Genomic DNA, 26,553 nt, shown 5'->3' with positions numbered 1-26,553 from the left:
AGCCGGGAATATTCGTTACGCAATGGCAAAGTTTTAAGCTATGCGTTCGAAGTAACTCGATAGCTTTTCATAGCTAATGAGCGAGCTGGACGAATAACCGGCAGCGCGATTGACCGCTCTTTCAAATATTGAGAGAGCGAACGAATCCTAGTTTACATGGTACGCATGAATGTTTCGTTGCAGCGCGATTAACCGCTCTTTCAGATGTTAAGAGAGCAAACGAATCCTAATTTACACGTGTATATAGTAGACGTACTACGATTGTTTCGTTAGGAGTTGAAGCTACTCGCGCGGCGGTCGAACGCGAGCGTACTCGTTTGGAGGCTATTACACCATTTCTAAAGCATCGCTTTATTTGGTTCGACGTGAACATCTTTTTAACACACCTGTTCGCGTAAGTAAAAGCTTTCTATGTAGGGCTGTTTTCTTTCGAACTCGTAGATGAGAAGAACAAGCCAAAGAACGGCGCTTTCTACTCACCTGTCTTTACACGCGTAGACATTAGATAGCCGGTAAACTAATAAGATCTACGATAGCGCGTCACTTTATGTCGAGAAAAAGTAACAAACTTCCTTTAAAAGAGATTTCTTCGGATTAAAAGTGAGAATATGTTATTTTTATGTTGAGATCGGACGCTGCAACAGTTTTCGTTATACACGAGTAGAGTACATCCTTCGACTACAAAAAGTGTCGCGCTTTAATTGATCACGCTTGCCAGAAGGGTTTTGACGCGGAAATGCAGCAGCAAAGTTATATATACTGTTACACACTACACGTACGTAGTACATAGTACATAGTACATAGTATATGTATATATATATAACGCATACGTAGTACATGTTCATGTACATGAACATGTACATGTACATGTACATGTAGATGAAGATAGCGCGAAGATCGCGATGAAGATAGCAAGATGTAAAAATAAATAAAAAGTCTACAGCACCCGGTATTCCCAGGCGGTCACCCATCCAAGTACTAACCGGGCTCGACGTTGCTTAGCTTCAGTGATCGGACGAGAACTGGCGTTTTCAACGTGATATGGCCGTAGACACTGATGCGCTCTTCGAGACACGCTATTAACGCAGAGTTATAATAATGCTCACCAAGCCGTGACTATATTGTCCAATGGGCGTTCGCTGATTATTGCCACGTTTCTCATTAGCGTCTGTTGAAGCTTACTAAATGTCTACGGCCATATCACGTTGAAAACGCCAGTTCTCGTCCGATCACTGAAGCTAAGCAACGTCGAGCCCGGTTAGTACTTGGATGGGTGACCGCCTGGGAATACCGGGTGCTGTAGACCTTTAGTTTTTATCAAAATTATACTAATTTAGAATTTTCAAGCTTCTTTAATTCACTCTATCTCTTGATATAGAATAAAAAATCATTTCCGCTTGAAAGTCTTTTAATTCGCTCTATCTCTTGATGTAAAATAAAAAATCATTTCCGCTTGAAAGTCTTTTAATTCGCTCTATCTCTTGATGTAAAATAAAAAATCATTTCCATTTAAAAGTCTTTTAATTCGCTCTATCTCTTGATTTAAAACAAAAAATCATTTCCATTTAAAAGTCTTTTAATTCGCTCTATCTTTTGATATAAAATAAAAAATCATTTCCATTTAAAAGTCTTTTAATTCGCTCTATCTTTTGATATAAAATAAAAAATCATTTCCATTCAAAGGTTTTAGCCGAAACTGGATAATATGATTATTATTAGTACTTGATGCTATCCGGCTAGCTTCAATCTCCTCATCTTCACCAGCCATGCGCCGCTGCTACCCGTGCATTTTAAAGAGGATATAATTTCGATTCGTTTTCATTTTGCGCGGCGTAATAGCTCAAGAAACTCGCGTTAAGATTTTCTTTTAATTGCGCAACTCGTATGTCGGCGTTACGAGTTTACCTAAAAGCTAAAATAAATAACTAAACGAAACTCGACTCGGCCTTTCGCCGCAAAATACGCATTCTCGTAATGTAAACTCGAGCGATCGTCTTCGATCGTGATGAAACAAAACCGTACTCGCGGATGCGTAAAAGTCTAAAAGGTAAATTGTGTCAAAAAGTTTCGAAACGATTTACAAACCGGAACGTGGAATCTACGTTACGACGGCAACTAAGTTCGGTGATGAGCGCGGGCCAGCGCGTAGCTAAGGTTGCTCCATCAGTTTTTATCTTTGCGGAACTATCTCTAGCGAAAAGCCTACTTTCGCGTAAGGTCATTTCCACGCAATTATAATTATTTAAAAGGAAAATATTTACCGTAGTTTTCAAAATGCTGACGAAATAATCTAAAGCGCGTGAAGCGGCGGTAACGAGCCTGCAACCTTCGTACGAATCGGCGAGATCTTGAGCGCTATGCGTTTAGCCAATGAGTGAACGAGTCGAATATTATCGAGCGCGAACAACCACGCCATCGAAGTATGAGAGTACACACGACTCCTAATTTGCACAATATCAACGATTCGTTTGAGCCGGGAATATTCGTTACGCAATGGCAAAGTTTTAAGCTATACGTTCGAAGTAACTCGATAGCTTTTCATAGCTAATGAGCGAGCTGGACGAATAACCGGCAGCGCGATTGACCGCTCTTTCAAATATTGAGAGAGCGAACGAATCCTAATTTACATGGTACGCATGAATGTTTCGTTGCAGCGCGATTAACCGCTCTTTCAGATGTTGAGAGAGCAAACGAATCCTAATTTACACGTGTATATAGTAGACGTACTACGATTGTTTCGTTAGGAGTTGAAGCTACTCGCGCGGCGGTCGAACGCGAGCGTACTCGTTTGGAGGCTATTACACCATTTCTAAAGCATCGCTTTATTTGGTTCGACGTGAACATCTTTTTAACACACCTGTTCGCGTAAGTAAAAGCTTTCTATGTAGGGCTGTTTTCTTTCGAACTCGTAGATGAGAAGAACAAGCCAAAGAACGGCGCTTTCTACTCACCTGTCTTTACACGCGTAGACATTAGATAGCCGGTAAACTAATAAGATCTACGATAGCGCGTCACTTTATGTCGAGAAAAAGTAACAAACTTCCTTTAAAAGAGATTTCTTCGGATTAAAAGTGAGAATATGTTATTTTTATGTTGAGATCGGACGCTGCAACAGTTTTCGTTATACACGAGTAGAGTACATCCTTCGACTACAAAAAGTGTCGCGCTTTAATTGATCACGCTTGCCAGAAGGGTTTTGACGCGGAAATGCAGCAGCAAAGTTATATATACTGTTACACACTACACGTACGTAGTACATAGTACATAGTACATAGTACATAGTATATGTATATATATATAACGCATACGTAGTACATGTTCATGTACATGAACATGTACATGTACATGTACATGTAGATGAAGATAGCGCGAAGATCGCGATGAAGATAGCAAGATGTAAAAATAAATAAAAAGTCTACAGCACCCGGTATTCCCAGGCGGTCACCCATCCAAGTACTAACCGGGCTCGACGTTGCTTAGCTTCAGTGATCGGACGAGAACTGGCGTTTTCAACGTGATATGGCCGTAGACACTGATGCGCTCTTCGAGACACGCTATTAACGCAGAGTTATAATAATGCTCACCAAGCCGTGACTATATTGTCCAATGGGCGTTCGCTGATTATTGCCACGTTTCTCATTAGCGTCTGTTGAAGCTTACTAAATGTCTACGGCCATATCACGTTGAAAACGCCAGTTCTCGTCCGATCACTGAAGCTAAGCAACGTCGAGCCCGGTTAGTACTTGGATGGGTGACCGCCTGGGAATACCGGGTGCTGTAGACCTTTAGTTTTTATCAAAATTATACTAATTTAGAATTTTCAAGCTTCTTTAATTCACTCTATCTCTTGATATAGAATAAAAAATCATTTCCGCTTGAAAGTCTTTTAATTCGCTCTATCTCTTGATGTAAAATAAAAAATCATTTCCGCTTGAAAGTCTTTTAATTCGCTCTATCTCTTGATGTAAAATAAAAAATCATTTCCATTTAAAAGTCTTTTAATTCGCTCTATCTCTTGATTTAAAACAAAAAATCATTTCCATTTAAAAGTCTTTTAATTCGCTCTATCTTTTGATATAAAATAAAAAATCATTTCCATTTAAAAGTCTTTTAATTCGCTCTATCTTTTGATATAAAATAAAAAATCATTTCCATTCAAAGGTTTTAGCCGAAACTGGATAATATGATTATTATTAGTACTTGATGCTATCCGGCTAGCTTCAATCTCCTCATCTTCACCAGCCATGCGCCGCTGCTACCCGTGTATTTTAAAGAGGATATAATTTCGATTCATTTTCATTTTGCGCGGCGTAATAGCTCAAGAAACTCGCGTTAAGATTTCCTTTTAATTGCGCAACTCGTATGTCGGCGTTACGAGTTTACCTAAAAGCTAAAATAAATAACTAAACGAAACTCGACTCGGCCTTTCGCCGCAAAATACGCATTCTCGTAATGTAAACTCGAGCGATCGTCTTCGATCGTGATGAAACAAAACCGTACTCGCGGATGCGTAAAAGTCTAAAAGGTAAATTGTGTCAAAAAGTTTCGAAACGAATTACAAACCGGAACGTGGAATCTACGTTACGACGGCAACTAAGTTCGGTGATGAGCGCGGGCCAGCGCGTAGCTAAGGTTGCTCCATCAGTTTTTATCTTTGCGGAATTATCTCTAGCGAAAAGCCTACTTTCGCGTAAGGTCATTTCCACGCGATTATAATTATTTAAAAGGAAAATATTTACCGTAGTTTTCAAAATGCTGACGAAATAATCTAAAGCGCGTGAAGCGGCGGTAACGAGCCTGCAACCTTCGTACGAATCGGCGAGATCTTGAACGCTATGCGTTTAGCCAATGAGTGAACGAGTCGAATATTATCGAGCGCGAACAACCACGCCGTCGAAGTATGAGAGTACACACGACTCCTAATTTGCACAATATCAACGATTCGTTTGAGCCGGGAATATTCGTTACGCAATGGCAAAGTTTTAAGCTATGCGTTCGAAGTAACTCGATAGCTTTTCATAGCTAATGAGCGAGCTGGACGAATAACCGGCAGCGCGATTGACCGCTCTTTCAAATATTGAGAGAGCGAACGAATCCTAGTTTACATGGTACGCATGAATGTTTCGTTGCAGCGCGATTAACCGCTCTTTCAGATGTTAAGAGAGCAAACGAATCCTAATTTACACGTGTATATAGTAGACGTACTACGATTGTTTCGTTAGGAGTTGAAGCTACTCGCGCGGCGGTCGAACGCGAGCGTACTCGTTTGGAGGCTATTACACCATTTCTAAAGCATCGCTTTATTTGGTTCGACGTGAACATCTTTTTAACACACCTGTTCGCGTAAGTAAAAGCTTTCTATGTAGGGCTGTTTTCTTTCGAACTCGTAGATGAGAAGAACAAGCCAAAGAACGGCGCTTTCTACTCACCTGTCTTTACACGCGTAGACATTAGATAGCCGGTAAACTAATAAGATCTACGATAGCGCGTCACTTTATGTCGAGAAAAAGTAACAAACTTCCTTTAAAAGAGATTTCTTCGGATTAAAAGTGAGAATATGTTATTTTTATGTTGAGATCGGACGCTGCAACAGTTTTCGTTATACACGAGTAGAGTACATCCTTCGACTACAAAAAGTGTCGCGCTTTAATTGATCACGCTTGCCAGAAGGGTTTTGACGCGGAAATGCAGCAGCAAAGTTATATATACTGTTACACACTACACGTACGTAGTACATAGTACATAGTACATAGTATATGTATATATATATAACGCATACGTAGTACATGTTCATGTACATGAACATGTACATGTACATGTACATGTAGATGACGATAGCGCGAAGATCGCGATGAAGATAGCAAGATGTAAAAATAAATAAAAAGTCTACAGCACCCGGTATTCCCAGGCGGTCACCCATCCAAGTACTAACCGGGCTCGACGTTGCTTAGCTTCAGTGATCGGACGAGAACTGGCGTTTTCAACGTGATATGGCCGTAGACACTGATGCGCTCTTCGAGACACGCTATTAACGCAGAGTTATAATAATGCTCACCAAGCCGTGACTATATTGTCCAATGGGCGTTCGCTGATTATTGCCACGTTTCTCATTAGCGTCTGTTGAAGCTTACTAAATGTCTACGGCCATATCACGTTGAAAACGCCAGTTCTCGTCCGATCACTGAAGCTAAGCAACGTCGAGCCCGGTTAGTACTTGGATGGGTGACCGCCTGGGAATACCGGGTGCTGTAGACCTTTAGTTTTTATCAAAATTATACTAATTTAGAATTTTCAAGCTTCTTTAATTCACTCTATCTCTTGATATAGAATAAAAAATCATTTCCGCTTGAAAGTCTTTTAATTCGCTCTATCTCTTGATGTAAAATAAAAAATCATTTCCGCTTGAAAGTCTTTTAATTCGCTCTATCTCTTGATGTAAAATAAAAAATCATTTCCATTTAAAAGTCTTTTAATTCGCTCTATCTCTTGATTTAAAACAAAAAATCATTTCCATTTAAAAGTCTTTTAATTCGCTCTATCTTTTGATATAAAATAAAAAATCATTTCCATTTAAAAGTCTTTTAATTCGCTCTATCTTTTGATATAAAATAAAAAATCATTTCCATTCAAAGGTTTTAGCCGAAACTGGATAATATGATTATTATTAGTACTTGATGCTATCCGGCTAGCTTCAATCTCCTCATCTTCACCAGCCATGCGCCGCTGCTACCCGTGCATTTTAAAGAGGATATAATTTCGATTCGTTTTCATTTTGCGCGGCGTAATAGCTCAAGAAACTCGCGTTAAGATTTTCTTTTAATTGCGCAACTCGTATGTCGGCGTTACGAGTTTACCTAAAAGCTAAAATAAATAACTAAACGAAACTCGACTCGGCCTTTCGCCGCAAAATACGCATTCTCGTAATGTAAACTCGAGCGATCGTCTTCGATCGTGATGAAACAAAACCGTACTCGCGGATGCGTAAAAGTCTAAAAGGTAAATTGTGTCAAAAAGTTTCGAAACGATTTACAAACCGGAACGTGGAATCTACGTTACGACGGCAACTAAGTTCGGTGATGAGCGCGGGCCAGCGCGTAGCTAAGGTTGCTCCATCAGTTTTTATCTTTGCGGAACTATCTCTAGCGAAAAGCCTACTTTCGCGTAAGGTCATTTCCACGCAATTATAATTATTTAAAAGGAAAATATTTACCGTAGTTTTCAAAATGCTGACGAAATAATCTAAAGCGCGTGAAGCGGCGGTAACGAGCCTGCAACCTTCGTACGAATCGGCGAGATCTTGAGCGCTATGCGTTTAGCCAATGAGTGAACGAGTCGAATATTATCGAGCGCGAACAACCACGCCATCGAAGTATGAGAGTACACACGACTCCTAATTTGCACAATATCAACGATTCGTTTGAGCCGGGAATATTCGTTACGCAATGGCAAAGTTTTAAGCTATACGTTCGAAGTAACTCGATAGCTTTTCATAGCTAATGAGCGAGCTGGACGAATAACCGGCAGCGCGATTGACCGCTCTTTCAAATATTGAGAGAGCGAACGAATCCTAATTTACATGGTACGCATGAATGTTTCGTTGCAGCGCGATTAACCGCTCTTTCAGATGTTGAGAGAGCAAACGAATCCTAATTTACACGTGTATATAGTAGACGTACTACGATTGTTTCGTTAGGAGTTGAAGCTACTCGCGCGGCGGTCGAACGCGAGCGTACTCGTTTGGAGGCTATTACACCATTTCTAAAGCATCGCTTTATTTGGTTCGACGTGAACATCTTTTTAACACACCTGTTCGCGTAAGTAAAAGCTTTCTATGTAGGGCTGTTTTCTTTCGAACTCGTAGATGAGAAGAACAAGCCAAAGAACGGCGCTTTCTACTCACCTGTCTTTACACGCGTAGACATTAGATAGCCGGTAAACTAATAAGATCTACGATAGCGCGTCACTTTATGTCGAGAAAAAGTAACAAACTTCCTTTAAAAGAGATTTCTTCGGATTAAAAGTGAGAATATGTTATTTTTATGTTGAGATCGGACGCTGCAACAGTTTTCGTTATACACGAGTAGAGTACATCCTTCGACTACAAAAAGTGTCGCGCTTTAATTGATCACGCTTGCCAGAAGGGTTTTGACGCGGAAATGCAGCAGCAAAGTTATATATACTGTTACACACTACACGTACGTAGTACATAGTACATAGTACATAGTACATAGTATATGTATATATATATAACGCATACGTAGTACATGTTCATGTACATGAACATGTACATGTACATGTACATGTAGATGAAGATAGCGCGAAGATCGCGATGAAGATAGCAAGATGTAAAAATAAATAAAAAGTCTACAGCACCCGGTATTCCCAGGCGGTCACCCATCCAAGTACTAACCGGGCTCGACGTTGCTTAGCTTCAGTGATCGGACGAGAACTGGCGTTTTCAACGTGATATGGCCGTAGACACTGATGCGCTCTTCGAGACACGCTATTAACGCAGAGTTATAATAATGCTCACCAAGCCGTGACTATATTGTCCAATGGGCGTTCGCTGATTATTGCCACGTTTCTCATTAGCGTCTGTTGAAGCTTACTAAATGTCTACGGCCATATCACGTTGAAAACGCCAGTTCTCGTCCGATCACTGAAGCTAAGCAACGTCGAGCCCGGTTAGTACTTGGATGGGTGACCGCCTGGGAATACCGGGTGCTGTAGACCTTTAGTTTTTATCAAAATTATACTAATTTAGAATTTTCAAGCTTCTTTAATTCACTCTATCTCTTGATATAGAATAAAAAATCATTTCCGCTTGAAAGTCTTTTAATTCGCTCTATCTCTTGATGTAAAATAAAAAATCATTTCCGCTTGAAAGTCTTTTAATTCGCTCTATCTCTTGATGTAAAATAAAAAATCATTTCCATTTAAAAGTCTTTTAATTCGCTCTATCTCTTGATTTAAAACAAAAAATCATTTCCATTTAAAAGTCTTTTAATTCGCTCTATCTTTTGATATAAAATAAAAAATCATTTCCATTTAAAAGTCTTTTAATTCGCTCTATCTTTTGATATAAAATAAAAAATCATTTCCATTCAAAGGTTTTAGCCGAAACTGGATAATATGATTATTATTAGTACTTGATGCTATCCGGCTAGCTTCAATCTCCTCATCTTCACCAGCCATGCGCCGCTGCTACCCGTGTATTTTAAAGAGGATATAATTTCGATTCGTTTTCATTTTGCGCGGCGTAATAGCTCAAGAAACTCGCGTTAAGATTTCCTTTTAATTGCGCAACTCGTATGTCGGCGTTACGAGTTTACCTAAAAGCTAAAATAAATAACTAAACGAAACTCGACTCGGCCTTTCGCCGCAAAATACGCATTCTCGTAATGTAAACTCGAGCGATCGTCTTCGATCGTGATGAAACAAAACCGTACTCGCGGATGCGTAAAAGTCTAAAAGGTAAATTGTGTCAAAAAGTTTCGAAACGAATTACAAACCGGAACGTGGAATCTACGTTACGACGGCAACTAAGTTCGGTGATGAGCGCGGGCCAGCGCGTAGCTAAGGTTGCTCCATCAGTTTTTATCTTTGCGGAATTATCTCTAGCGAAAAGCCTACTTTCGCGTAAGGTCATTTCCACGCGATTATAATTATTTAAAAGGAAAATATTTACCGTAGTTTTCAAAATGCTGACGAAATAATCTAAAGCGCGTGAAGCGGCGGTAACGAGCCTGCAACCTTCGTACGAATCGGCGAGATCTTGAACGCTATGCGTTTAGCCAATGAGTGAACGAGTCGAATATTATCGAGCGCGAACAACCACGCCGTCGAAGTATGAGAGTACACACGACTCCTAATTTGCACAATATCAACGATTCGTTTGAGCCGGGAATATTCGTTACGCAATGGCAAAGTTTTAAGCTATGCGTTCGAAGTAACTCGATAGCTTTTCATAGCTAATGAGCGAGCTGGACGAATAACCGGCAGCGCGATTGACCGCTCTTTCAAATATTGAGAGAGCGAACGAATCCTAGTTTACATGGTACGCATGAATGTTTCGTTGCAGCGCGATTAACCGCTCTTTCAGATGTTAAGAGAGCAAACGAATCCTAATTTACACGTGTATATAGTAGACGTACTACGATTGTTTCGTTAGGAGTTGAAGCTACTCGCGCGGCGGTCGAACGCGAGCGTACTCGTTTGGAGGCTATTACACCATTTCTAAAGCATCGCTTTATTTGGTTCGACGTGAACATCTTTTTAACACACCTGTTCGCGTAAGTAAAAGCTTTCTATGTAGGGCTGTTTTCTTTCGAACTCGTAGATGAGAAGAACAAGCCAAAGAACGGCGCTTTCTACTCACCTGTCTTTACACGCGTAGACATTAGATAGCCGGTAAACTAATAAGATCTACGATAGCGCGTCACTTTATGTCGAGAAAAAGTAACAAACTTCCTTTAAAAGAGATTTCTTCGGATTAAAAGTGAGAATATGTTATTTTTATGTTGAGATCGGACGCTGCAACAGTTTTCGTTATACACGAGTAGAGTACATCCTTCGACTACAAAAAGTGTCGCGCTTTAATTGATCACGCTTGCCAGAAGGGTTTTGACGCGGAAATGCAGCAGCAAAGTTATATATACTGTTACACACTACACGTACGTAGTACATAGTACATAGTACATAGTATATGTATATATATATAACGCATACGTAGTACATGTTCATGTACATGAACATGTACATGTACATGTACATGTAGATGAAGATAGCGCGAAGATCGCGATGAAGATAGCAAGATGTAAAAATAAATAAAAAGTCTACAGCACCCGGTATTCCCAGGCGGTCACCCATCCAAGTACTAACCGGGCTCGACGTTGCTTAGCTTCAGTGATCGGACGAGAACTGGCGTTTTCAACGTGATATGGCCGTAGACACTGATGCGCTCTTCGAGACACGCTATTAACGCAGAGTTATAATAATGCTCACCAAGCCGTGACTATATTGTCCAATGGGCGTTCGCTGATTATTGCCACGTTTCTCATTAGCGTCTGTTGAAGCTTACTAAATGTCTACGGCCATATCACGTTGAAAACGCCAGTTCTCGTCCGATCACTGAAGCTAAGCAACGTCGAGCCCGGTTAGTACTTGGATGGGTGACCGCCTGGGAATACCGGGTGCTGTAGACCTTTAGTTTTTATCAAAATTATACTAATTTAGAATTTTCAAGCTTCTTTAATTCACTCTATCTCTTGATATAGAATAAAAAATCATTTCCGCTTGAAAGTCTTTTAATTCGCTCTATCTCTTGATGTAAAATAAAAAATCATTTCCGCTTGAAAGTCTTTTAATTCGCTCTATCTCTTGATGTAAAATAAAAAATCATTTCCATTTAAAAGTCTTTTAATTCGCTCTATCTCTTGATTTAAAACAAAAAATCATTTCCATTTAAAAGTCTTTTAATTCGCTCTATCTTTTGATATAAAATAAAAAATCATTTCCATTTAAAAGTCTTTTAATTCGCTCTATCTTTTGATATAAAATAAAAAATCATTTCCATTCAAAGGTTTTAGCCGAAACTGGATAATATGATTATTATTAGTACTTGATGCTATCCGGCTAGCTTCAATCTCCTCATCTTCACCAGCCATGCGCCGCTGCTACCCGTGTATTTTAAAGAGGATATAATTTCGATTCGTTTTCATTTTGCGCGGCGTAATAGCTCAAGAAACTCGCGTTAAGATTTCCTTTTAATTGCGCAACTCGTATGTCGGCGTTACGAGTTTACCTAAAAGCTAAAATAAATAACTAAACGAAACTCGACTCGGCCTTTCGCCGCAAAATACGCATTCTCGTAATGTAAACTCGAGCGATCGTCTTCGATCGTGATGAAACAAAACCGTACTCGCGGATGCGTAAAAGTCTAAAAGGTAAATTGTGTCAAAAAGTTTCGAAACGAATTACAAACCGGAACGTGGAATCTACGTTACGACGGCAACTAAGTTCGGTGATGAGCGCGGGCCAGCGCGTAGCTAAGGTTGCTCCATCAGTTTTTATCTTTGCGGAATTATCTCTAGCGAAAAGCCTACTTTCGCGTAAGGTCATTTCCACGCGATTATAATTATTTAAAAGGAAAATATTTACCGTAGTTTTCAAAATGCTGACGAAATAATCTAAAGCGCGTGAAGCGGCGGTAACGAGCCTGCAACCTTCGTACGAATCGGCGAGATCTTGAACGCTATGCGTTTAGCCAATGAGTGAACGAGTCGAATATTATCGAGCGCGAACAACCACGCCGTCGAAGTATGAGAGTACACACGACTCCTAATTTGCACAATATCAACGATTCGTTTGAGCCGGGAATATTCGTTACGCAATGGCAAAGTTTTAAGCTATGCGTTCGAAGTAACTCGATAGCTTTTCATAGCTAATGAGCGAGCTGGACGAATAACCGGCAGCGCGATTGACCGCTCTTTCAAATATTGAGAGAGCGAACGAATCCTAGTTTACATGGTACGCATGAATGTTTCGTTGCAGCGCGATTAACCGCTCTTTCAGATGTTAAGAGAGCAAACGAATCCTAATTTACACGTGTATATAGTAGACGTACTACGATTGTTTCGTTAGGAGTTGAAGCTACTCGCGCGGCGGTCGAACGCGAGCGTACTCGTTTGGAGGCTATTACACCATTTCTAAAGCATCGCTTTATTTGGTTCGACGTGAACATCTTTTTAACACACCTGTTCGCGTAAGTAAAAGCTTTCTATGTAGGGCTGTTTTCTTTCGAACTCGTAGATGAGAAGAACAAGCCAAAGAACGGCGCTTTCTACTCACCTGTCTTTACACGCGTAGACATTAGATAGCCGGTAAACTAATAAGATCTACGATAGCGCGTCACTTTATGTCGAGAAAAAGTAACAAACTTCCTTTAAAAGAGATTTCTTCGGATTAAAAGTGAGAATATGTTATTTTTATGTTGAGATCGGACGCTGCAACAGTTTTCGTTATACACGAGTAGAGTACATCCTTCGACTACAAAAAGTGTCGCGCTTTAATTGATCACGCTTGCCAGAAGGGTTTTGACGCGGAAATGCAGCAGCAAAGTTATATATACTGTTACACACTACACGTACGTAGTACATAGTACATAGTACATAGTACATAGTATATGTATATATATATAACGCATACGTAGTACATGTTCATGAACATGTACATGTACATGTACATGTAGATGAAGATAGCGCGAAGATCGCGATGAAGATAGCAAGATGTAAAAATAAATAAAAAGTCTACAGCACCCGGTATTCCCAGGCGGTCACCCATCCAAGTACTAACCGGGCTCGACGTTGCTTAGCTTCAGTGATCGGACGAGAACTGGCGTTTTCAACGTGATATGGCCGTAGACACTGATGCGCTCTTCGAGACACGCTATTAACGCAGAGTTATAATAATGCTCACCAAGCCGTGACTATATTGTCCAATGGGCGTTCGCTGATTATTGCCACGTTTCTCATTAGCGTCTGTTGAAGCTTACTAAATGTCTACGGCCATATCACGTTGAAAACGCCAGTTCTCGTCCGATCACTGAAGCTAAGCAACGTCGAGCCCGGTTAGTACTTGGATGGGTGACCGCCTGGGAATACCGGGTGCTGTAGACCTTTAGTTTTTATCAAAATTATACTAATTTAGAATTTTCAAGCTTCTTTAATTCACTCTATCTCTTGATATAGAATAAAAAATCATTTCCGCTTGAAAGTCTTTTAATTCGCTCTATCTCTTGATGTAAAATAAAAAATCATTTCCGCTTGAAAGTCTTTTAATTCGCTCTATCTCTTGATGTAAAATAAAAAATCATTTCCATTTAAAAGTCTTTTAATTCGCTCTATCTCTTGATTTAAAACAAAAAATCATTTCCATTTAAAAGTCTTTTAATTCGCTCTATCTTTTGATATAAAATAAAAAATCATTTCCATTTAAAAGTCTTTTAATTCGCTCTATCTTTTGATATAAAATAAAAAATCATTTCCATTCAAAGGTTTTAGCCGAAACTGGATAATATGATTATTATTAGTACTTGATGCTATCCGGCTAGCTTCAATCTCCTCATCTTCACCAGCCATGCGCCGCTGCTACCCGTGTATTTTAAAGAGGATATAATTTCGATTCGTTTTCATTTTGCGCGGCGTAATAGCTCAAGAAACTCGCGTTAAGATTTCCTTTTAATTGCGCAACTCGTATGTCGGCGTTACGAGTTTACCTAAAAGCTAAAATAAATAACTAAACGAAACTCGACTCGGCCTTTCGCCGCAAAATACGCATTCTCGTAATGTAAACTCGAGCGATCGTCTTCGATCGTGATGAAACAAAACCGTACTCGCGGATGCGTAAAAGTCTAAAAGGTAAATTGTGTCAAAAAGTTTCGAAACGAATTACAAACCGGAACGTGGAATCTACGTTACGACGGCAACTAAGTTCGGTGATGAGCGCGGGCCAGCGCGTAGCTAAGGTTGCTCCATCAGTTTTTATCTTTGCGGAATTATCTCTAGCGAAAAGCCTACTATTTCCACGCGATTATAATTATTTAAAAGGAAAATATTTACCGTAGTTTTCAAAATGCTGACGAAATAATCTAAAGCGCGTGAAGCGGCGGTAACGAGCCTGCAACCTTCGTACGAATCGGCGAGATCTTGAACGCTATGCGTTTAGCCAATGAGTGAACGAGTCGAATATTATCGAGCGCGAACAACCACGCCGTCGAAGTATGAGAGTACACACGACTCCTAATTTGCACAATATCAACGATTCGTTTGAGCCGGGAATATTCGTTACGCAATGGCAAAGTTTTAAGCTATGCGTTCGAAGTAACTCGATAGCTTTTCATAGCTAATGAGCGAGCTGGACGAATAACCGGCAGCGCGATTGACCGCTCTTTCAAATATTGAGAGAGCGAACGAATCCTAGTTTACATGGTACGCATGAATGTTTCGTTGCAGCGCGATTAACCGCTCTTTCAGATGTTAAGAGAGCAAACGAATCCTAATTTACACGTGTATATAGTAGACGTACTACGATTGTTTCGTTAGGAGTTGAAGCTACTCGCGCGGCGGTCGAACGCGAGCGTACTCGTTTGGAGGCTATTACACCATTTCTAAAGCATCGCTTTATTTGGTTCGACGTGAACATCTTTTTAACACACCTGTTCGCGTAAGTAAAAGCTTTCTATGTAGGGCTGTTTTCTTTCGAACTCGTAGATGAGAAGAACAAGCCAAAGAACGGCGCTTTCTACTCACCTGTCTTTACACGCGTAGACATTAGATAGCCGGTAAACTAATAAGATCTACGATAGCGCGTCACTTTATGTCGAGAAAAAGTAACAAACTTCCTTTAAAAGAGATTTCTTCGGATTAAAAGTGAGAATATGTTATTTTTATGTTGAGATCGGACGCTGCAACAGTTTTCGTTATACACGAGTAGAGTACATCCTTCGACTACAAAAAGTGTCGCGCTTTAATTGATCACGCTTGCCAGAAGGGTTTTGACGCGGAAATGCAGCAGCAAAGTTATATATACTGTTACACACTACACGTACGTAGTACATAGTACATAGTACATAGTACATAGTATATGTATATATATATAACGCATACGTAGTACATGTTCATGTACATGAACATGTACATGTACATGTACATGTAGATGAAGATAGCGCGAAGATCGCGATGAAGATAGCAAGATGTAAAAATAAATAAAAAGTCTACAGCACCCGGTATTCCCAGGCGGTCACCCATCCAAGTACTAACCGGGCTCGACGTTGCTTAGCTTCAGTGATCGGACGAGAACTGGCGTTTTCAACGTGATATGGCCGTAGACACTGATGCGCTCTTCGAGACACGCTATTAACGCAGAGTTATAATAATGCTCACCAAGCCGTGACTATATTGTCCAATGGGCGTTCGCTGATTATTGCCACGTTTCTCATTAGCGTCTGTTGAAGCTTACTAAATGTCTACGGCCATATCACGTTGAAAACGCCAGTTCTCGTCCGATCACTGAAGCTAAGCAACGTCGAGCCCGGTTAGTACTTGGATGGGTGACCGCCTGGGAATACCGGGTGCTGTAGACCTTTAGTTTTTATCAAAATTATACTAATTTAGAATTTTCAAGCTTCTTTAATTCACTCTATCTCTTGATATAGAATAAAAAATCATTTCCGCTTGAAAGTCTTTTAATTCGCTCTATCTCTTGATGTAAAATAAAAAATCATTTCCGCTTGAAAGTCTTTTAATTCGCTCTATCTCTTGATGTAAAATAAAAAATCATTTCCATTTAAAAGTCTTTTAATTCGCTCTATCTCTTGATTTAAAACAAAAAATCATTTCCATTTAAAAGTCTTTTAATTCGCTCTATCTTTTGATATAAAATAAAAAATCATTTCCATTTAAAAGTCTTTTAATTCGCTCTATCTTTTGATATAAAATAAAAAATCATTTCCATTCAAAGGTTTTAGCCGAAACTGGATAATATGATTATTATTAGTACTTGATGCTATCCGGCTAGCTTCAATCTCCTCATCTTCACCAGCCATGCGCCGCTGCTACCCGTGTATTTTAAAGAGGATATAATTTCGATTCGTTTTCATTTTGCGCGGCGTAATAGCTCAAGAAACTCGCGTTAAGATTTCCTTTTAATTGCGCAACTCGTATGTCGGCGTTACGAGTTTACCTAAAAGCTAAAATAAATAACTAAACGAAACTCGACTCGGCCTTTCGCCGCAAAATACGCATTCTCGTAATGTAAACTCGAGCGATCGTCTTCGATCGTGATGAAACAAAACCGTACTCGCGGATGCGTAAAAGTCTAAAAGGTAAATTGTGTCAAAAAGTTTCGAAACGAATTACAAACCGGAACGTGGAATCTACGTTACGACGGCAACTAAGTTCGGTGATGAGCGCGGGCCAGCGCGTAGCTAAGGTTGCTCCATCAGTTTTTATCTTTGCGGAATTATCTCTAGCGAAAAGCCTACTTTCGCGTAAGGTCATTTCCACGCGATTATAATTATTTAAAAGGAAAATATTTACCGTAGTTTTCAAAATGCTGACGAAATAATCTAAAGCGCGTGAAGCGGCGGTAACGAGCCTGCAACCTTCGTACGAATCGGCGAGATCTTGAACGCTATGCGTTTAGCCAATGAGTGAACGAGTCGAATATTATCGAGCGCGAACAACCACGCCGTCGAAGTATGAGAGTACACACGACTCCTAATTTGCACAATATCAACGATTCGTTTGAGCCGGGAATATTCGTTACGCAATGGCAAAGTTTTAAGCTATGCGTTCGAAGTAACTCGATAGCTTTTCATAGCTAATGAGCGAGCTGGACGAATAACCGGCAGCGCGATTGACCGCTCTTTCAAATATTGAGAGAGCGAACGAATCCTAGTTTACATGGTACGCATGAATGTTTCGTTGCAGCGCGATTAACCGCTCTTTCAGATGTTAAGAGAGCAAACGAATCCTAATTTACACGTGTATATAGTAGACGTACTACGATTGTTTCGTTAGGAGTTGAAGCTACTCGCGCGGCGGTCGAACGCGAGCGTACTCGTTTGGAGGCTATTACACCATTTCTAAAGCATCGCTTTATTTGGTTCGACGTGAACATCTTTTTAACACACCTGTTCGCGTAAGTAAAAGCTTTCTATGTAGGGCTGTTTTCTTTCGAACTCGTAGATGAGAAGAACAAGCCAAAGAACGGCGCTTTCTACTCACCTGTCTTTACACGCGTAGACATTAGATAGCCGGTAAACTAATAAGATCTACGATAGCGCGTCACTTTATGTCGAGAAAAAGTAACAAACTTCCTTTAAAAGAGATTTCTTCGGATTAAAAGTGAGAATATGTTATTTTTATGTTGAGATCGGACGCTGCAACAGTTTTCGTTATACACGAGTAGAGTACATCCTTCGACTACAAAAAGTGTCGCGCTTTAATTGATCACGCTTGCCAGAAGGGTTTTGACGCGGAAATGCAGCAGCAAAGTTATATATACTGTTACACACTACACGTACGTAGTACATAGTACATAGTACATAGTACATAGTATATGTATATATATATAACGCATACGTAGTACATGTTCATGTACATGAACATGTACATGTACATGTACATGTAGATGAAGATAGCGCGAAGATCGCGATGAAGATAGCAAGATGTAAAAATAAATAAAAAGTCTACAGCACCCGGTATTCCCAGGCGGTCACCCATCCAAGTACTAACCGGGCTCGACGTTGCTTAGCTTCAGTGATCGGACGAGAACTGGCGTTTTCAACGTGATATGGCCGTAGACACTGATGCGCTCTTCGAGACACGCTATTAACGCAGAGTTATAATAATGCTCACCAAGCCGTGACTATATTGTCCAATGGGCGTTCGCTGATTATTGCCACGTTTCTCATTAGCGTCTGTTGAAGCTTACTAAATGTCTACGGCCATATCACGTTGAAAACGCCAGTTCTCGTCCGATCACTGAAGCTAAGCAACGTCGAGCCCGGTTAGTACTTGGATGGGTGACCGCCTGGGAATACCGGGTGCTGTAGACCTTTAGTTTTTATCAAAATTATACTAATTTAGAATTTTCAAGCTTCTTTAATTCACTCTATCTCTTGATATAGAATAAAAAATCATTTCCGCTTGAAAGTCTTTTAATTCGCTCTATCTCTTGATGTAAAATAAAAAATCATTTCCGCTTGAAAGTCTTTTAATTCGCTCTATCTCTTGATGTAAAATAAAAAATCATTTCCATTTAAAAGTCTTTTAATTCGCTCTATCTCTTGATTTAAAACAAAAAATCATTTCCATTTAAAAGTCTTTTAATTCGCTCTATCTTTTGATATAAAATAAAAAATCATTTCCATTTAAAAGTCTTTTAATTCGCTCTATCTTTTGATATAAAATAAAAAATCATTTCCATTCAAAGGTTTTAGCCGAAACTGGATAATATGATTATTATTAGTACTTGATGCTATCCGGCTAGCTTCAATCTCCTCATCTTCACCAGCCATGCGCCGCTGCTACCCGTGTATTTTAAAGAGGATATAATTTCGATTCGTTTTCATTTTGCGCGGCGTAATAGCTCAAGAAACTCGCGTTAAGATTTCCTTTTAATTGCGCAACTCGTATGTCGGCGTTACGAGTTTACCTAAAAGCTAAAATAAATAACTAAACGAAACTCGACTCGGCCTTTCGCCGCAAAATACGCATTCTCGTAATGTAAACTCGAGCGATCGTCTTCGATCGTGATGAAACAAAACCGTACTCGCGGATGCGTAAAAGTCTAAAAGGTAAATTGTGTCAAAAAGTTTCGAAACGAATTACAAACCGGAACGTGGAATCTACGTTACGACGGCAACTAAGTTCGGTGATGAGCGCGGGCCAGCGCGTAGCTAAGGTTGCTCCATCAGTTTTTATCTTTGCGGAATTATCTCTAGCGAAAAGCCTACTTTCGCGTAAGGTCATTTCCACGCGATTATAATTATTTAAAAGGAAAATATTTACCGTAGTTTTCAAAATGCTGACGAAATAATCTAAAGCGCGTGAAGCGGCGGTAACGAGCCTGCAACCTTCGTACGAATCGGCGAGATCTTGAACGCTATGCGTTTAGCCAATGAGTGAACGAGTCGAATATTATCGAGCGCGAACAACCACGCCGTCGAAGTATGAGAGTACACACGACTCCTAATTTGCACAATATCAACGATTCGTTTGAGCCGGGAATATTCGTTACGCAATGGCAAAGTTTTAAGCTATGCGTTCGAAGTAACTCGATAGCTTTTCATAGCTAATGAGCGAGCTGGACGAATAACCGGCAGCGCGATTGACCGCTCTTTCAAATATTGAGAGAGCGAACGAATCCTAGTTTACATGGTACGCATGAATGTTTCGTTGCAGCGCGATTAACCGCTCTTTCAGATGTTAAGAGAGCAAACGAATCCTAATTTACACGTGTATATAGTAGACGTACTACGATTGTTTCATTAGGAGTTGAAGCTACTCGCGCGGCGGTCGAACGCGAGCGTACTCGTTTGGAGGCTATTACACCATTTCTAAAGCATCGCTTTATTTGGTTCGACGTGAACATCTTTTTAACACACCTGTTCGCGTAAGTAAAAGCTTTCTATGTAGGGCTGTTTTCTTTCGAACTCGTAGATGAGAAGAACAAGCCAAAGAACGGCGCTTTCTACTCACCTGTCTTTACACGCGTAGACATTAGATAGCCGGTAAACTAATAAGATCTACGATAGCGCGTCACTTTATGTCGAGAAAAAGTAACAAACTTCCTTTAAAAGAGATTTCTTCGGATTAAAAGTGAGAATATGTTATTTTTATGTTGAGATCGGACGCTGCAACAGTTTTCGTTATACACGAGTAGAGTACATCCTTCGACTACAAAAAGTGTCGCGCTTTAATTGATCACGCTTGCCAGAAGGGTTTTGACGCGGAAATGCAGCAGCAAAGTTATATATACTGTTACACACTACACGTACGTAGTACATAGTACATAGTACATAGTACATAGTATATGTATATATATATAACGCATACGTAGTACATGTTCATGTACATGAACATGTACATGTACATGTACATGTAGATGAAGATAGCGCGAAGATCGCGATGAAGATAGCAAGATGTAAAAATAAATAAAAAGTCTACAGCACCCGGTATTCCCAGGCGGTCACCCATCCAAGTACTAACCGGGCTCGACGTTGCTTAGCTTCAGTGATCGGACGAGAACTGGCGTTTTCAACGTGATATGGCCGTAGACACTGATGCGCTCTTCGAGACACGCTATTAACGCAGAGTTATAATAATGCTCACCAAGCCGTGACTATATTGTCCAATGGGCGTTCGCTGATTATTGCCACGTTTCTCATTAGCGTCTGTTGAAGCTTACTAAATGTCTACGGCCATATCACGTTGAAAACGCCAGTTCTCGTCCGATCACTGAAGCTAAGCAACGTCGAGCCCGGTTAGTACTTGGATGGGTGACCGCCTGGGAATACCGGGTGCTGTAGACCTTTAGTTTTTATCAAAATTATACTAATTTAGAATTTTCAAGCTTCTTTAATTCACTCTATCTCTTGATATAGAATAAAAAATCATTTCCGCTTGAAAGTCTTTTAATTCGCTCTATCTCTTGATGTAAAATAAAAAATCATTTCCGCTTGAAAGTCTTTTAATTCGCTCTATCTCTTGATGTAAAATAAAAAATCATTTCCATTTAAAAGTCTTTTAATTCGCTCTATCTCTTGATTTAAAACAAAAAATCATTTCCATTTAAAAGTCTTTTAATTCGCTCTATCTTTTGATATAAAATAAAAAATCATTTCCATTTAAAAGTCTTTTAATTCGCTCTATCTTTTGATATAAAATAAAAAATCATTTCCATTCAAAGGTTTTAGCCGAAACTGGATAATATGATTATTATTAGTACTTGATGCTATCCGGCTAGCTTCAATCTCCTCATCTTCACCAGCCATGCGCCGCTGCTACCCGTGTATTTTAAAGAGGATATAATTTCGATTCGTTTTCATTTTGCGCGGCGTAATAGCTCAAGAAACTCGCGTTAAGATTTCCTTTTAATTGCGCAACTCGTATGTCGGCGTTACGAGTTTACCTAAAAGCTAAAATAAATAACTAAACGAAACTCGACTCGGCCTTTCGCCGCAAAATACGCATTCTCGTAATGTAAACTCGAGCGATCGTCTTCGATCGTGATGAAACAAAACCGTACTCGCGGATGCGTAAAAGTCTAAAAGGTAAATTGTGTCAAAAAGTTTCGAAACGAATTACAAACCGGAACGTGGAATCTACGTTACGACGGCAACTAAGTTCGGTGATGAGCGCGGGCCAGCGCGTAGCTAAGGTTGCTCCATCAGTTTTTATCTTTGCGGAATTATCTCTAGCGAAAAGCCTACTTTCGCGTAAGGTCATTTCCACGCGATTATAATTATTTAAAAGGAAAATATTTACCGTAGTTTTCAAAATGCTGACGAAATAATCTAAAGCGCGTGAAGCGGCGGTAACGAGCCTGCAACCTTCGTACGAATCGGCGAGATCTTGAACGCTATGCGTTTAGCCAATGAGTGAACGAGTCGAATATTATCGAGCGCGAACAACCACGCCGTCGAAGTATGAGAGTACACACGACTCCTAATTTGCACAATATCAACGATTCGTTTGAGCCGGGAATATTCGTTACGCAATGGCAAAGTTTTAAGCTATGCGTTCGAAGTAACTCGATAGCTTTTCATAGCTAATGAGCGAGCTGGACGAATAACCGGCAGCGCGATTGACCGCTCTTTCAAATATTGAGAGAGCGAACGAATCCTAGTTTACATGGTACGCATGAATGTTTCGTTGCAGCGCGATTAACCGCTCTTTCAGATGTTAAGAGAGCAAACGAATCCTAATTTACACGTGTATATAGTAGACGTACTACGATTGTTTCGTTAGGAGTTGAAGCTACTCGCGCGGCGGTCGAACGCGAGCGTACTCGTTTGGAGGCTATTACACCATTTCTAAAGCATCGCTTTATTTGGTTCGACGTGAACATCTTTTTAACACACCTGTTCGCGTAAGTAAAAGCTTTCTATGTAGGGCTGTTTTCTTTCGAACTCGTAGATGAGAAGAACAAGCCAAAGAACGGCGCTTTCTACTCACCTGTCTTTACACGCGTAGACATTAGATAGCCGGTAAACTAATAAGATCTACGATAGCGCGTCACTTTATGTCGAGAAAAAGTAACAAACTTCCTTTAAAAGAGATTTCTTCGGATTAAAAGTGAGAATATGTTATTTTTATGTTGAGATCGGACGCTGCAACAGTTTTCGTTATACACGAGTAGAGTACATCCTTCGACTACAAAAAGTGTCGCGCTTTAATTGATCACGCTTGCCAGAAGGGTTTTGACGCGGAAATGCAGCAGCAAAGTTATATATACTGTTACACACTACACGTACGTAGTACATAGTACATAGTACATAGTATATGTATATATATATAACGCATACGTAGTACATGTTCATGTACATGAACATGTACATGTACATGTACATGTAGATGAAGATAGCGCGAAGATCGCGATGAAGATAGCAAGATGTAAAAATAAATAAAAAGTCTACAGCACCCGGTATTCCCAGGCGGTCACCCATCCAAGTACTAACCGGGCTCGACGTTGCTTAGCTTCAGTGATCGGACGAGAACTGGCGTTTTCAACGTGATATGGCCGTAGACACTGATGCGCTCTTCGAGACACGCTATTAACGCAGAGTTATAATAATGCTCACCAAGCCGTGACTATATTGTCCAATGGGCGTTCGCTGATTATTGCCACGTTTCTCATTAGCGTCTGTTGAAGCTTACTAAATGTCTACGGCCATATCACGTTGAAAACGCCAGTTCTCGTCCGATCACTGAAGCTAAGCAACGTCGAGCCCGGTTAGTACTTGGATGGGTGACCGCCTGGGAATACCGGGTGCTGTAGACCTTTAGTTTTTATCAAAATTATACTAATTTAGAATTTTCAAGCTTCTTTAATTCACTCTATCTCTTGATATAGAATAAAAAATCATTTCCGCTTGAAAGTCTTTTAATTCGCTCTATCTCTTGATGTAAAATAAAAAATCATTTCCGCTTGAAAGTCTTTTAATTCGCTCTATCTCTTGATGTAAAATAAAAAATCATTTCCATTTAAAAGTCTTTTAATTCGCTCTATCTCTTGATTTAAAACAAAAAATCATTTCCATTTAAAAGTCTTTTAATTCGCTCTATCTTTTGATATAAAATAAAAAATCATTTCCATTTAAAAGTCTTTTAATTCGCTCTATCTTTTGATATAAAATAAAAAATCATTTCCATTCAAAGGTTTTAGCCGAAACTGGATAATATGATTATTATTAGTACTTGATGCTATCCGGCTAGCTTCAATCTCCTCATCTTCACCAGCCATGCGCCGCTGCTACCCGTGTATTTTAAAGAGGATATAATTTCGATTCGTTTTCATTTTGCGCGGCGTAATAGCTCAAGAAACTCGCGTTAAGATTTCCTTTTAATTGCGCAACTCGTATGTCGGCGTTACGAGTTTACCTAAAAGCTAAAATAAATAACTAAACGAAACTCGACTCGGCCTTTCGCCGCAAAATACGCATTCTCGTAATGTAAACTCGAGCGATCGTCTTCGATCGTGATGAAACAAAACCGTACTCGCGGATGCGTAAAAGTCTAAAAGGTAAATTGTGTCAAAAAGTTTCGAAACGAATTACAAACCGGAACGTGGAATCTACGTTACGACGGCAACTAAGTTCGGTGATGAGCGCGGGCCAGCGCGTAGCTAAGGTTGCTCCATCAGTTTTTATCTTTGCGGAATTATCTCTAGCGAAAAGCCTACTTTCGCGTAAGGTCATTTCCACGCGATTATAATTATTTAAAAGGAAAATATTTACCGTAGTTTTCAAAATGCTGACGAAATAATCTAAAGCGCGTGAAGCGGCGGTAACGAGCCTGCAACCTTCGTACGAATCGGCGAGATCTTGAACGCTATGCGTTTAGCCAATGAGTGAACGAGTCGAATATTATCGAGCGCGAACAACCACGCCGTCGAAGTATGAGAGTACACACGACTCCTAATTTGCACAATATCAACGATTCGTTTGAGCCGGGAATATTCGTTACGCAATGGCAAAGTTTTAAGCTATGCGTTCGAAGTAACTCGATAGCTTTTCATAGCTAATGAGCGAGCTGGACGAATAACCGGCAGCGCGATTGACCGCTCTTTCAAATATTGAGAGAGCGAACGAATCCTAGTTTACATGGTACGCATGAATGTTTCGTTGCAGCGCGATTAACCGCTCTTTCAGATGTTAAGAGAGCAAACGAATCCTAATTTACACGTGTATATAGTAGACGTACTACGATTGTTTCGTTAGGAGTTGAAGCTACTCGCGCGGCGGTCGAACGCGAGCGTACTCGTTTGGAGGCTATTACACCATTTCTAAAGCATCGCTTTATTTGGTTCGACGTGAACATCTTTTTAACACACCTGTTCGCGTAAGTAAAAGCTTTCTATGTAGGGCTGTTTTCTTTCGAACTCGTAGATGAGAAGAACAAGCCAAAGAACGGCGCTTTCTACTCACCTGTCTTTACACGCGTAGACATTAGATAGCCGGTAAACTAATAAGATCTACGATAGCGCGTCACTTTATGTCGAGAAAAAGTAACAAACTTCCTTTAAAAGAGATTTCTTCGGATTAAAAGTGAGAATATGTTATTTTTATGTTGAGATCGGACGCTGCAACAGTTTTCGTTATACACGAGTAGAGTACATCCTTCGACTACAAAAAGTGTCGCGCTTTAATTGATCACGCTTGCCAGAAGGGTTTTGACGCGGAAATGCAGCAGCAAAGTTATATATACTGTTACACACTACACGTACGTAGTACATAGTACATAGTACATAGTACATAGTATATGTATATATATATAACGCATACGTAGTACATGTTCATGTACATGAACATGTACATGTACATGTACATGTAGATGAAGATAGCGCGAAGATCGCGATGAAGATAGCAAGATGTAAAAATAAATAAAAAGTCTACAGCACCCGGTATTCCCAGGCGGTCACCCATCCAAGTACTAACCGGGCTCGACGTTGCTTAGCTTCAGTGATCGGACGAGAACTGGCGTTTTCAACGTGATATGGCCGTAGACACTGATGCGCTCTTCGAGACACGCTATTAACGCAGAGTTATAATAATGCTCACCAAGCCGTGACTATATTGTCCAATGGGCGTTCGCTGATTATTGCCACGTTTCTCATTAGCGTCTGTTGAAGCTTACTAAATGTCTACGGCCATATCACGTTGAAAACGCCAGTTCTCGTCCGATCACTGAAGCTAAGCAACGTCGAGCCCGGTTAGTACTTGGATGGGTGACCGCCTGGGAATACCGGGTGCTGTAGACCTTTAGTTTTTATCAAAATTATACTAATTTAGAATTTTCAAGCTTCTTTAATTCACTCTATCTCTTGATATAGAATAAAAAATCATTTCCGCTTGAAAGTCTTTTAATTCGCTCTATCTCTTGATGTAAAATAAAAAATCATTTCCGCTTGAAAGTCTTTTAATTCGCTCTATCTCTTGATGTAAAATAAAAAATCATTTCCATTTAAAAGTCTTTTAATTCGCTCTATCTCTTGATTTAAAACAAAAAATCATTTCCATTTAAAAGTCTTTTAATTCGCTCTATCTTTTGATATAAAATAAAAAATCATTTCCATTTAAAAGTCTTTTAATTCGCTCTATCTTTTGATATAAAATAAAAAATCATTTCCATTCAAAGGTTTTAGCCGAAACTGGATAATATGATTATTATTAGTACTTGATGCTATCCGGCTAGCTTCAATCTCCTCATCTTCACCAGCCATGCGCCGCTGCTACCCGTGTATTTTAAAGAGGATATAATTTCGATT

General features: G+C 39.9%; 22 non-coding genes across 22 annotated transcripts; 11 read left to right on the top strand and 11 right to left on the bottom strand.

The window, feature by feature from the left end:
* Nucleotides 1–934: 934 nt before the first annotated feature.
* LOC137410062 (5S ribosomal RNA) lies at nt 935–1,053 on the bottom strand. The gene has a single exon (XR_010980972.1). It is a non-coding gene; the product is annotated as a 5S ribosomal RNA (ribosomal RNA).
* Nucleotides 1,054–1,187: 134 nt separating this feature from the next.
* Nucleotides 1,188–1,306, top strand: LOC137410044 (5S ribosomal RNA). Its single transcript, XR_010980955.1, has one exon. It is a non-coding gene; the product is annotated as a 5S ribosomal RNA (ribosomal RNA).
* A 2,106-nt stretch (nt 1,307–3,412) lies between these two features.
* Nucleotides 3,413–3,531, bottom strand: LOC137410060 (5S ribosomal RNA). Its single transcript, XR_010980970.1, has one exon. It is a non-coding gene; the product is annotated as a 5S ribosomal RNA (ribosomal RNA).
* A 134-nt stretch (nt 3,532–3,665) lies between these two features.
* LOC137410043 (5S ribosomal RNA) lies at nt 3,666–3,784 on the top strand. The gene has a single exon (XR_010980954.1). It is a non-coding gene; the product is annotated as a 5S ribosomal RNA (ribosomal RNA).
* A 2,099-nt stretch (nt 3,785–5,883) lies between these two features.
* LOC137410059 (5S ribosomal RNA) lies at nt 5,884–6,002 on the bottom strand. The gene has a single exon (XR_010980969.1). It is a non-coding gene; the product is annotated as a 5S ribosomal RNA (ribosomal RNA).
* Nucleotides 6,003–6,136: 134 nt separating this feature from the next.
* LOC137410042 (5S ribosomal RNA) lies at nt 6,137–6,255 on the top strand. Its single transcript, XR_010980953.1, has one exon. It is a non-coding gene; the product is annotated as a 5S ribosomal RNA (ribosomal RNA).
* Nucleotides 6,256–8,361: 2,106 nt separating this feature from the next.
* LOC137410058 (5S ribosomal RNA) lies at nt 8,362–8,480 on the bottom strand. Its single transcript, XR_010980968.1, has one exon. It is a non-coding gene; the product is annotated as a 5S ribosomal RNA (ribosomal RNA).
* A 134-nt stretch (nt 8,481–8,614) lies between these two features.
* Nucleotides 8,615–8,733, top strand: LOC137410041 (5S ribosomal RNA). The gene has a single exon (XR_010980952.1). It is a non-coding gene; the product is annotated as a 5S ribosomal RNA (ribosomal RNA).
* Nucleotides 8,734–10,832: 2,099 nt separating this feature from the next.
* Nucleotides 10,833–10,951, bottom strand: LOC137410057 (5S ribosomal RNA). The gene has a single exon (XR_010980967.1). It is a non-coding gene; the product is annotated as a 5S ribosomal RNA (ribosomal RNA).
* A 134-nt stretch (nt 10,952–11,085) lies between these two features.
* Nucleotides 11,086–11,204, top strand: LOC137410040 (5S ribosomal RNA). Its single transcript, XR_010980951.1, has one exon. It is a non-coding gene; the product is annotated as a 5S ribosomal RNA (ribosomal RNA).
* A 2,100-nt stretch (nt 11,205–13,304) lies between these two features.
* Nucleotides 13,305–13,423, bottom strand: LOC137410056 (5S ribosomal RNA). The gene has a single exon (XR_010980966.1). It is a non-coding gene; the product is annotated as a 5S ribosomal RNA (ribosomal RNA).
* A 134-nt stretch (nt 13,424–13,557) lies between these two features.
* Nucleotides 13,558–13,676, top strand: LOC137410039 (5S ribosomal RNA). Its single transcript, XR_010980950.1, has one exon. It is a non-coding gene; the product is annotated as a 5S ribosomal RNA (ribosomal RNA).
* A 2,093-nt stretch (nt 13,677–15,769) lies between these two features.
* On the bottom strand, nt 15,770–15,888 carry LOC137410055 (5S ribosomal RNA). Its single transcript, XR_010980965.1, has one exon. It is a non-coding gene; the product is annotated as a 5S ribosomal RNA (ribosomal RNA).
* Nucleotides 15,889–16,022: 134 nt separating this feature from the next.
* LOC137410068 (5S ribosomal RNA) lies at nt 16,023–16,141 on the top strand. Its single transcript, XR_010980978.1, has one exon. It is a non-coding gene; the product is annotated as a 5S ribosomal RNA (ribosomal RNA).
* A 2,106-nt stretch (nt 16,142–18,247) lies between these two features.
* Nucleotides 18,248–18,366, bottom strand: LOC137410053 (5S ribosomal RNA). The gene has a single exon (XR_010980964.1). It is a non-coding gene; the product is annotated as a 5S ribosomal RNA (ribosomal RNA).
* Nucleotides 18,367–18,500: 134 nt separating this feature from the next.
* Nucleotides 18,501–18,619, top strand: LOC137410067 (5S ribosomal RNA). The gene has a single exon (XR_010980977.1). It is a non-coding gene; the product is annotated as a 5S ribosomal RNA (ribosomal RNA).
* Nucleotides 18,620–20,725: 2,106 nt separating this feature from the next.
* Nucleotides 20,726–20,844, bottom strand: LOC137410052 (5S ribosomal RNA). Its single transcript, XR_010980963.1, has one exon. It is a non-coding gene; the product is annotated as a 5S ribosomal RNA (ribosomal RNA).
* Nucleotides 20,845–20,978: 134 nt separating this feature from the next.
* LOC137410061 (5S ribosomal RNA) lies at nt 20,979–21,097 on the top strand. Its single transcript, XR_010980971.1, has one exon. It is a non-coding gene; the product is annotated as a 5S ribosomal RNA (ribosomal RNA).
* A 2,099-nt stretch (nt 21,098–23,196) lies between these two features.
* Nucleotides 23,197–23,315, bottom strand: LOC137410051 (5S ribosomal RNA). The gene has a single exon (XR_010980962.1). It is a non-coding gene; the product is annotated as a 5S ribosomal RNA (ribosomal RNA).
* Nucleotides 23,316–23,449: 134 nt separating this feature from the next.
* Nucleotides 23,450–23,568, top strand: LOC137410049 (5S ribosomal RNA). Its single transcript, XR_010980960.1, has one exon. It is a non-coding gene; the product is annotated as a 5S ribosomal RNA (ribosomal RNA).
* A 2,106-nt stretch (nt 23,569–25,674) lies between these two features.
* Nucleotides 25,675–25,793, bottom strand: LOC137410050 (5S ribosomal RNA). The gene has a single exon (XR_010980961.1). It is a non-coding gene; the product is annotated as a 5S ribosomal RNA (ribosomal RNA).
* A 134-nt stretch (nt 25,794–25,927) lies between these two features.
* Nucleotides 25,928–26,046, top strand: LOC137410038 (5S ribosomal RNA). Its single transcript, XR_010980949.1, has one exon. It is a non-coding gene; the product is annotated as a 5S ribosomal RNA (ribosomal RNA).
* Nucleotides 26,047–26,553: the final 507 nt, after the last annotated feature.

This window comes from Watersipora subatra, unplaced genomic scaffold (assembly GCF_963576615.1).
Source record: "Watersipora subatra unplaced genomic scaffold, tzWatSuba1.1 SCAFFOLD_242, whole genome shotgun sequence".
NCBI lineage: Eukaryota > Metazoa > Bryozoa > Gymnolaemata > Cheilostomatida > Watersiporidae > Watersipora > Watersipora subatra.
Note: the sequence above shows the minus strand (reverse complement) of the source record. Positions and strands in the feature narration are given on the sequence as shown.